The sequence below is a fragment of the Phodopus roborovskii genome, unplaced genomic scaffold, assembly GCF_943737965.1.
Source record: "Phodopus roborovskii unplaced genomic scaffold, PHOROB, whole genome shotgun sequence".
NCBI lineage: Eukaryota > Metazoa > Chordata > Mammalia > Rodentia > Cricetidae > Phodopus > Phodopus roborovskii.
In genome coordinates, this window is record NW_026126447.1 from 20,954,242 (window position 1) to 20,965,646 (window position 11,405).

At 39.0% G+C, this 11,405-nt stretch overlaps 1 non-coding gene across 1 annotated transcript; it reads left to right on the forward strand.

The window, feature by feature from the left end:
• The first annotated feature begins 236 nt into the window (after positions 1–236).
• LOC127225016 (U1 spliceosomal RNA) lies at positions 237–400 on the forward strand. The gene has a single exon (XR_007834759.1). It is a non-coding gene; the product is annotated as a U1 spliceosomal RNA (small nuclear RNA).
• The last annotated feature ends 11,005 nt before the right edge of the window (positions 401–11,405 follow it).

Below are 11,405 nucleotides of genomic sequence, written 5' to 3' on the forward strand. Positions count from 1 at the left end.
GAGCATAGGCAGGTGAGTGAGTCATTCTACCTAAAAACTACAGATGCCTAACCTCTTTCATGCCCCTCCAAAGTAGAAATCACAAAGAACAGCTGAGACTCTTCACTATTTTTCCAATTATTCTACTATATTCCTTTTTACATAAAAATAAACATTTAATCGTTTGTTCTGCAACATTTTGTAAAGACACCCTGTAAAAGCAAATCTCCAGATCCTGTCTTAAAACCACAGTCACCATACTTAACTGACAGGGGAGATACCATAATCACAAAGGTGGTTTTCCCAGGGCTAGGCTTATCCATTGCACTCCGGATGTGTTGACCCCTGCCATTTCCCCAAATGCGGGAAACTCTACTGCATAATTTGGGGTAGTGGCGGATTGAGTTCATGTTCTCCCCTGGAGAAACAAAACAAAACAAAACCAAAAACCAAAAACCAAAAACCAAAACTCAACTTGGACTCCTGGGACAGCAGAGCCTCAAAGATGTATTACATCGTGATTAGATGACCCTCCCCCACCGAAAGAGATGTAGTTATCTCAGGAAACTGTCAAGCCATAGGGATCTGTGGATTCACCTGACAGGAATAGGACTGATATACTGACCAATCAGACTGCAGACTAGCCAGTGCTGCTCTCTGTCCCAGCTACTCCTCCATTTAAACCTAAAATTCATGTCAGTATCTTAAAGATGCACTGAAATTTTTGGTTTCCATCACAGCATATTGATTACAATCCCGCCCAGCACTTCCGCCACAGCCCACTTCATTGCTGGTTTGAGTTACAGGAACGTATTTATTGGAGATACTCTGTTACCTCAAGTCAGGACTTTGGCTAGGACTAGGATTATGACCAAACTGAGGCAAGGCATTATCTTAGGTTATTCCACTTTGCCCCCGGTCTAATTTCTATCCATTCTATATCTGACCCAACCACTACATTTCTATGAAGTTTTCCTTAGGTCTTTTGGTCTTCATTGTTGTTGGCACCTGTGTAATATAAAACTTTGAATACATTTGGGGCTGAGAGGTGGCTCTGTGTTTAAGAGCATTTGGTGTTCTTAAAGAGGACCTGGGTTTGATTCCGTGCTTCCACTTAGGGCAGTTCACAACTGCCTGTCACCCTGTCGCTCCAGTTCCAAGTGATTCAATAGTTTTTTGTTGTTGTTGCCAGACATGCACGCACACACCCCCCCACACACACAGAGTGAACATATATACATGGAAACAAAATTTTTTAAATCTTTAAGTAAGTTTGTTAATACCTTTCTCTTGTTAATCTTTCTTTTGTTATAATGCTACCCTTTCTTCCCTATTTTGCTGTGAAGACTGGATAAGTCATGGAATAAACAGCATCCTCAGGGATTGGTGGGTAGGCACCTGTCCATTAACTGGAGGTGTGTTGTGAACTAGTTGTTCATTTCCTTGTAGTCTTGGTTTTTTCACTGTAAGGAAAAGACTCTAGCAAGATAAACTCTGAAGTTCCTCTGCTCTGAATTTCTAATTGTAGAAACAAATTTTTAATTCTAAATTTAAAAAAAATGTCTATAAACACAAAATCAGATGTTGAAGAAGACACAAAAAGAGAAACATGGATGGAAATGCAAATTTTACATTATGTTTCATATCTCATTTGACATTTTCTTTTATACATAAAAAGAGAGAGAATGGGCCCTTAAAGTTTCTCTAGCATGTGGTCCTTTTTTGGAGGAAGCAATCTGTCTGGCCTGAACCTGAATTTTAGAGTTCCAAGACTTGAGGTAGCAAAGTGGGTATTATTACTGAAGCAATCAGGAGGAGAAAGGCGCTGAGTTTGAAATGGATGAAGCAACTTCTCCTGCTGTATGTCTGCAGACAGCAGCATCTTCTAACTTGTCCTGTTGGTACAGGGGATGTTTTTATAGTCTGGGTACTTATCATGATGGCTTGTTTTGCTTTTATACCATCTTTTAGGGAGAACTTATTAAAAAAATGAATTCTATTAGAAAAAATAAAGGGGAAAGAAAGCAGGTACTGTAGGAGGCAGATGAAATGAATGGCTCAAGTAGACTTGTAGCTGCAACCAAATCTAAATATAAAAGAGTTACTATGGCTACAAAGGTGGTGTATTTGAATAGAATGGTTATAAAAGTCTTTTAAATGCTAATTACAATTGGAGGAAGTCTGTCTTTTCAAAATGCAGACAGTTCCCCCCCTACTTGTACTTTTATGGCTTCCCAGTGGGATCTGTTCTAAACAAAACTATCACTCTGGGAGATGGGAAATGCTTTGAGTTGCTTTTGGTAAAGGCTGTTTTCTGACAGTTCTGTCACTGGACTCTAGTCTTCACTTGCTTGGAGTGAGAGCCTTGGGGTCTTGTTATTGGGATGAAGAAAGAGTCCGTGCATTCATGTGAAAAAATCTTTAAGATATCAGTGGTTCCTTCTGGATAGCTAGGACAGCCAGCCAACTCTAATCTGTAGCACAGATCCAATTCTGTTGTCCAAGAATTTCTATGAGGAATCATGTTGCATGGACCCAACACCCTTCCATATCCTCCATTCTCTAAGAAATAGTGACTGTTTCTTGTAGTTAAACATGGAAGATGCCAACCTCAAGTATGTGCCCATAGAATTCTTTGGCTCCAGAAAAATGAATGACTGGCAAGTTTTAGAGCAACTTTTCTGAGTGGGAAATGAACAACTCAAGACTATTTAGGGAGGTCATTCTTTCTAGGTCAGAGTCAGGGCTTATTGAGAATGTACACTTTCCTCCTGAGTATGCTGACCTTCTCCATATCTGTTTCATTCATTGTCCCTGGTTATGTATTAATAAATACATGAATTAATGCATGTCTTCCCTGGTCCCCTCCCCAATGGGCATGGTCAGTGCAACAGGTGTGGGTGGGGTGGATATCTCATTACACCAACTGACCTATCTTGTCAAACCCTAGTTCACACATTTGTAATTATGAGCACATATTACCTAAAGTTTTAACATTGTCCATAACATTATCTGGGAGATACTATGACTAATAGGATAATTCCTTTTCTGTCTACCTCTCTGTAGTAAAATAACCATTTATCTATTTAGAAAAAAAATCAGATCTTGTCGAATTTTTCTATCCCTTAAGCATAGGTTAAACATTTTGAGATATAACAGAGTAAAAAGAAATAAAAAAAATTTAAGGACTTAAATTTGTGGATCTGGTAGAATGTCATTTTGTTATTTTTTTTTTGTTGTTGTTGTTGTTCTTTTTTTTTTTTCTCAGCATACTGAATGATAGCCAGAGATTATTTCACAGCAAAATGTTGATCAGGTCCAGGGAGCAAAGAATTCAGACTGCTGGCTGAACTATTAAGGCTAGAGAATTTTAGCTCTAAGAGTCCTGAGAAGGCCATGCAAGGCAGAGTCTCAGAACAGGTTCACTGGCCACAGGGAAGTTGGCTATTCAGGACAGAGGGGCCACAGTGCCTCAAACCCAGTCACCTCATAGAGAAAATGTACATGTTTTAAAAATGTAACATAATAATATGTAAGGACCATATGAGGAAATGTACTGTTTCTGTAAAATTTACCTATAAAGTTGGGACTGGGAGGTGAGTAGAATTAGGGTACATATGTGAAATTCCCAAAGAATTAATAAAGAAATTATGCTAAATAAAAAGGAAATATATAAAATATTATTTCATATTTTACTTCTTTTAAACTCAAAGGTAGGAGCTGGGGAGAAGCTTAGTGGATAAAGTACTTGCTACACAAACATAAGGATCTGAGTTTGATCTTTACAATCCATGTAAGAATAATCCCAGTGATCGGAAGATTGAGACAGCAGGATCCCTAGGGCTCACTGGCTAGCCAACCTAGACTAATCGGTGAGCCCCAGGTCCCAGTGAAAAATTTCATCTCAAAAAATAAGATGGATGCTTTCCAAGGAGTGGCATCCAAGGTAGACATCTGGCCTCTACACACATACATGTGTACATGTACATATGTGTGTACTCTCTGCACAAAACACATAGACAATCATCAATCAGTTAAAAAATAAGATATACCTATTGGAAATATTTCCAATACTATTTTAGAACAGATTTTGTTTTGTTTTTACTTTTTCCCACTCACCTTATTTGCCAATAGTGACACAATTATCAGTTTGCTTCACCTTTGCAAATATGTCACGTGCTGAGTGCTTGCATGCCCATAAAACTTACATGTTGGAACATGTAAGTATCAGGATGTTGGGCTTTTGGCAAGTGACTGGGTCCCAAGGCTGGGGCCCTCATTAATGGAACTAGTACCTGGTAGGGAAAAGGTGGGAAGCTAGCTCCTCCTCTGCCACAGACTACAGTCTTAACCCAGCTGAACATCCTCTTCCAAACTTGACCATACTGGCACCCCGCCCTGGGCTTCCAGTCAACAGAACTGCAGGAACTGAATCGATGTAGTTCTTGAGTCACCTCATTTACAATCATTTGTCACAGAACCATGTATTGACTAAGATAAACTTGTAGGAACTTTAGTTCCCTTACATTAATTGAACCTAAATTTCCAGGGTTTTCATTTATGTGTGGTGTGTTTCTGTGATACTGGTCAGTTTTCTTAGATGCATTCATCTTTTTTCTCTCTTTTATGGTCATTGTTGATTTGAAGAATAAAATGAATTTATTATTCTTCATTTGTTAACTTTTTTATTATTTTACTATGTTTTCATAAAATTTCAGTACCCATTCTTGATTACATCCCGCTATGAATTACCTTTTCCCACTTTTCTGGTATCGTAAACTTATTTATTCATTGATAACTGTTGTATTCACTTATATACATAGTCCAAATTCAAATGACATTGCTATTACTGTTTTATGTTCAATACTCCATTTTTGTTCTATTTGCACCAATCTACTTTTCTTCTATATTTTTTTCTACAAAATCTTTTTCTTTGAAAAACTTTCTTTAGTATTTCTCCCATAGAGATTACCTGATAAAAGTTCAGTTTCTTTTAAAACATGTTTATTTCACTTCCCATTTTGAAGAATGGGTTCACTGCACATAGTGTTTTAAAATTGAAAGCTGTTTCTTTCATTATTTTAACCTATCATTTCATTATTGTCTGGTTTCTAGAAGTTCTGTTGAGAAATTACTATATATTTGAGTTTCAGTGCTAAAATGTTTTAACTTCATTGTACTCTTTGTATCTTTCACATCCTGTATCTGTCCCTTTGTATCTACCCTTGCAAAGAGCCCCCAATAAAATAAAATTTAAGAGATTAAAAAGAATTAAAAAGGAAAAGTCTTGCATGGAAGCTGTAGTGTTATGTTACACAGTGAGTCATGCAGTAAACCCTGTGGCCATATATCTTTACTTCCAAGTGTTCATTGCAGAGTCATTGGTCTGGTTTGAGGTCTCTGGTTTCTGGTATACTATTGATGCTGGACCCTTAATGGGACTCTTCTTGGATAGCCAGTTGTTGCCCTGCGTTTTGGAGGTCCTACAGCTTTGAGTCTGCAGGACCAGCTCCTTCCCATGCTCCCACAGATCATGGATGGGATGAATATTAGGGTAGATCAACTCATAACCTGGTACTGGGCCTGGATAGTTGTAGGGTTGGTCAGCTTGACAGCTCTCCCTGTCCTAGGTGAGCTCTCCATCATTGCCTCTGCTAGTTCACTCTGTTATGAACAGTTTTCCCACCAGCCTGGTCCCACAGCCGCATCAGCCCCAAATAACACACAGAGATGCTGTATTAGATATAAAGCTGTTGGCCTATTATTAGTGTTTCTTATTGGCTAGCTCTGTCTTAAATATTAACCCATTTCTATTAATCTAAGTGTTTCCACATAGTCTTATCTTACTGGAGAGATCACCCCTTGCAGCAATGAGCATGGAGCAAGGCCAGTTTTTCTGCTTTCACATCCTCAGGGTCTGCTTTCCTATACCTCTACCATCAGGACCAGCTCTACTGTGTTGCCCAAGCAAGGTGCAGGGGCCACTCTCCTGAGAGCTACAATTGGTGAGGGGCAGGGACAGCTCCCCTGCTTTTATGACTTCATGTCCAGCTTTCCCACCTGCCATAGGCAGAGAGCCTTGGGGGAAGGGCATCTCTCTTCCACCCACACCACCATATGGCAGATGAGAGATGGGGCCAGATTTCCCAAGCTCAAGCTCTTGGGACCACTTCACCATACCCCTGTCAATAGGGTCAGCTCTGCTGTGCAGAGCTCCCTTTCCTGAGTGCTCCCGCTGGTTAGCTCCCTTGTCTGTCTGCAGGCAGAGGGGTGGCAGCATGACAGACAAGTAGTGGAGACAGCTCTCCTATGCTCACAGCTTCCCGTCTGGCTCCCCAAAACTCCACCTACAGAATCAGCTCTGCTGTGCTGTTCAGACAATGTGAAGGGAGAGTGTGCTCCCTTGCCAGCTGGAGCAGTAAGGGCAAGGAGTTAGTGCTAAACTTTTAAATTTTCTTTCAGATGCTCCATGGAAGTAGTTATTTTCATCCATTTTGCAAATTATTGGTCATTATCTCTTCATGTCCTTTCTTTTTTTCTTGTAAAAATTAATTATAGATGTTTAAAATAAATATCTTTTAGACTTTTCCAAATTTTCTAAGTTTTACCTTAGTGCTCTCTAGATATTAATTTCAGGTGTTACGCTTTTTAGTCTAAGAATTTCCATTTGATCCCTTTTACAAATTCCAATTCTGTGAAGAAATTCTTTATCACTATGTCTGTTTTTTTAAATGCATTAATACTTGTTCATTGAAAAATCATTGTTATTTGCATTACAGGAATCACATGTACATTCCCCATCCCCACCTCCCCTTCCCCAAAAATAACCCTTTGTGTATGCTAAGCATATGTTCTCAAGGGTCCTGTAGTGGCTAAGGAGAGCCATCACTCTCCTTACCATCAATCACACATATGCAACACACTTCTCTCCATTATTCTCCCCATTCCAAAATCACTTCTTTTGGGTATGGATTTAACACATTTACTATTTAAACAAATGAGCAAATGGCAGCATATATCAGCAGAAGCTAGCCTGGGAGGAGTGGGGGCAGATGTGGTGTCTGAATGCAGTTTCTCAGTTCATGGTCCTGAAGTGGTTGAAGAACTGTGTAAGCCCCACTGAGCTCTATTGCATACTTCATAGAGGAAGGAAAGAAATACCAAGGACCAAACTCTCTACCTGTTATGTGAATACATCAAAATTTTACAAATAATTCCAATAGCATGAATTCTTTTTGAAAATGGAACTCTGATGTTCTGAGCGTTTCAACCCACAGCTGGGGTAAAGTGATTCAGTGCTCATCTCTAGTTTTGTTTTCCATGATGTGCCACCTCCTCTTACATTGTATGCTCGTATGTCCACGAGTCTCTGGGGTAAAGAATCTGCAAAGAACAGCACTTACTGCTCTCGCCTTTTAGAAACCCTATTTTGTAGCAAATCATTGAAGACTTGAAGTTTTTCATCACCTCTTGGTGAAATATTTGCTTAATGGCCTGGCACTGGAAATTAGTAAGACTGGTGTAACCTTTGAATCTGATTAAAAAGGGGGATTTGATTTTCCATGTTATGCTGGTTTTCTGGGGATGGACAAGTAGAAAGTCCCATGATCCATTGCTTAAACCTTTAACTTTGTGGCTTGAGTGTTTTTGAGCTAAATGGATTGGTAGGTAGATGAATAGATGATAAATACATACAACAAAGGGGGGCATATTCATCACCAACACCAACACAATAAGAGGAAGAGAACAAAATTTAAATGGGAAGGGTCAGAAGGGAGGGACTTAAAAGGGAAGATGAGAGCAAGATATTGAGAGAGAATTCTTGACTTTAAGGCAAGATCTATTCAAAGGGGTGGATCTTGAAATTGGAGCACCTGAGAACTTGAAGGTTCTGTGCTCAAGGAGAATACCGTCCTTGAAGATTTTCTATCACTAGGCCCAGATTGCTTGCTGTCCTACCTTGCTAAGCCTGCTGCCCTTGATCTTGTATGTGTGTATATCAGACAAGCCCAGGCCTTCCAGATTAAACACATACAGTTCTGGGATGGGTATACTCCAGAAAAGAAAGGAGCTGTATTGACTACTCACAGGGTCTCTTACAAACTGCTCATTATCAAGGAATTTCTAGCATGTTCTAGAGAAGTGTCTCAGGAGCTCCAGTGCAGTGGTTCTCAACCTTCCAAACACTGCAACACTTTAATATAGTTCCTTATGTTATGGTGACCCCCCAACCATAAAATTATTTCCATCAATGCTTCATAACTATAATTTTGCTACTGTTGCCAATTATAATGTAAATATCTGACATGCAGGATATCTGATATCTGATACAACCCCTCAGAGGGGTTGTAGCCCACAGGTTAAATCCACTGCTCTAGAGTCAGATCTGGAATGGAAGGAAACCTTATCACTTCACTCCTTTTCCCTTTCCAAGATGTTATGGTCTGAATGTATATGTGTTTTATCCTCATGGTTCTCCTTCCCAACTAATATGTAAAACTTAACCAGCAAATTGATATTCTTTGGAGGTGGTGCCTTCAAGACATGTATTTGCTACTTTTCTATCACAATAATAAAAAACTGTGGCCAGGACAACTTATACAAGGAAGAGAGGACTTATTTGGCTAATGACACCACATATATAAGAGTCCATCATGGCAAGGAAGCATGCATGGTGTCAAGCAGCAGTCATGATGGCTGAAACAGAAGTCAAGTATTCACATCTTGAACCACAAGCATGAAACAGAGAGACCTAACTACAAATAGCTCAAGTCTTAAACTCTCAAAGCCTGCCCCTAATAATGTACTTGCTCTAGCAAGGCTATTACCCCTAAACCTACCCAAACAGTTCTACCAACTGGGTACCAAGTATTCAAATGCCCAAGACATTTTATCACTCAAATGACCATGGGAGGTGATTAGGTTAGGAGAGCAGAATCCTTACCAATGGCATTAATGTCCTTTTGAAGAGACTACAAGAGCTTTACTCACCATATCAGGACACAGGGAAAATGGACCACTTTTGTGAATCAGAAAATGAACTCCCTTTGTAGGATACCTTGAATTTAGGCTTCTCAGCCTAAAGAACTGAGAGATGAACTTCTGTTGTTTACTAGCTACTAAGTCTATTAGATGCAGCCCTTGAGCACTAAGTGCCTCCATTTCTAGCTGTGTTTGAAGCCTTTAATGGTTTTAAGTACATATGACATTTGCTTATTTTGTGCATTTATTTGGCTTTTCTGATTGTTCTCAATGGGAATGTCATCATACTCTGTGATACCTCATTGTCCTAACTGAGCCATGGGATGACATCACATGCTAGGAAAGATAATTTAAAAAAGAATCTTTGTTTGATGATATATCAAACTTACAAAAAGACAAAACAAAACAAAAACAAGATTCTGTTCTTGAGATGAAGAAATGCTGTTGGAGTAAGTAACTGGTCACAAAGTGGAGGGATGGAAGCTCCAGCATAAATAGGGAGTTCTTCCCATATGCAAGAAGTGTATCAGAACATACTTCTACCTTTGATCACCCATCACTCGATTGCCTCTAGCCATCACAACCAACCAGCTCCTGTGTTTGGATCTATGTACACCAAGTACACTAAGGCAATCATTTAGCTTGCTTTGGACACTTGAAGTGACTTCTAAACAGCAGATATGAATCATCCAAGGAGATGTTCAAAACTTTTACACAACCGTTACGATGAGCCAGCTTCCACTGAAGCCACTCTGCTCTTTAAAAAAGTAAGTCCATTGTTGTTGTGGCTTTCTTTCTAAAATGCCATCATTATTTAGTTATTAGATGTCTTTAGATAAGTTTAGTAAGAGATTCCCTTCTGGGACAAACAGGTGAATCCTCTGTTTAGGAAACTCTCGCAAATGATGTCTCAGTTTCTAATAGTTTGGGGTCGAAGAGAGATGCTGGCCCTTTTAAAAAGGAAAGCAAAGTTATAGACTGTAGCTGATTTGAAAGGACTCCCTATTAAGATAATCACTGCAAACACTGGGCCCTGACACACAGAAGGAATTTCAATTCTGAGCATAAGGGCTCTCTTGGAACACATTTCAATTTTAAGGGAATAATCAGATGATTAAGAGTGGGAAAAGTGTCTCAAGAGGTTCTTGGGATTCCTCTACAAATTCTGAATGTAGCACTTCATTTTTCCTACTCAATTCTTCCTTTTCCAATCTGTTATGGAAAACAAAATCTGACCTCTCAGGATATATTGTCTGTACTAATGGAGTAACCACTGGAAGGGTTTTGAGTTAAGTGGATGACCTTTGGGATTCCTTTCCTAAAACCTGTTCTTTTTCAATTACCAGACCACTTAAAATTCAGCACTTTATTAATGTTTTTGAATAATTAAGAGAGTATTAAACTCTTTTCTCCTTTCCTTTCATGCCATTTCAAATGTTTCTAGAAACTAATTCATTTGGTTTTTAATGATGTAGAATCAAATATATGCTGTAGAAACTAGAAAAATATTTTCATGTATAAATCTGCACACATATGCCTTCAGTTGCAGGAGCATTACAGAATTCTAAATTAAGGGAGATATAACACACTCAAAGTTTATGTATGTATATATATGCTAAAATATATAGTATACAATATTAGGGGACTATATTTTAGCATGTATACATACATGTGTATATATGTACATGTACACACAAATGTATTTGTAACATATGAAAGATATTATAAAATTATGATTTTTGTATCCCTGAGGCTACACAACTGTTATTGGATAATTTGCTTCTTAACATGTCAAATTTATGAAATCATGCTATAATATAAGACAAAGACATTTACATGGTGATGGTAATCAATGTAATAAACAATGATATACCAATACTGTCATGTTTAGACAGGCATGATTTGCTCTATTTTCAATAGGAATTTGTTATTTTTTGGTGGCTTTGATAACTATTCTTAGGTTTCATGTTTTGTGCAGCCAGCTGCTGAAGGCCACAGTCATGGCAGCTTATTTGCTCCTCATGTGTCCTTGCCTTCTAGGAATATGCTATACAACTCTTCCTTCTGTCTTTCTCTTCTCTGCAGACTTAATGCTCCTTGAGGTCTCCTGGTTGGCAAGTGGTTTTTTTCTACATTGTTGATCAGGCCATATGCTTAAGACTTCGTGGCTCCTCCAATAGACTCCCGAGCCACTAACTGCCAAAGGCAGGAGAAAAGATAGAAGGAACCCACTGACATCACCCTAACCTCAGAGTGGCACATGTAGCTTTCAAATGTGTTCTGATGGTAAAAACTACTCAGGTGGCCCCGCCTAAGTTACAAGGTGAATTGGGTGAATCTAAAATTCCTTCCCAGGTGGTGGCATAGAGAATGTCTACTCCTCTTCCCAAGGTCCCAACAACAAACTGAGACATGATTCCCCCGAAGTACATTCTGAGGGAACC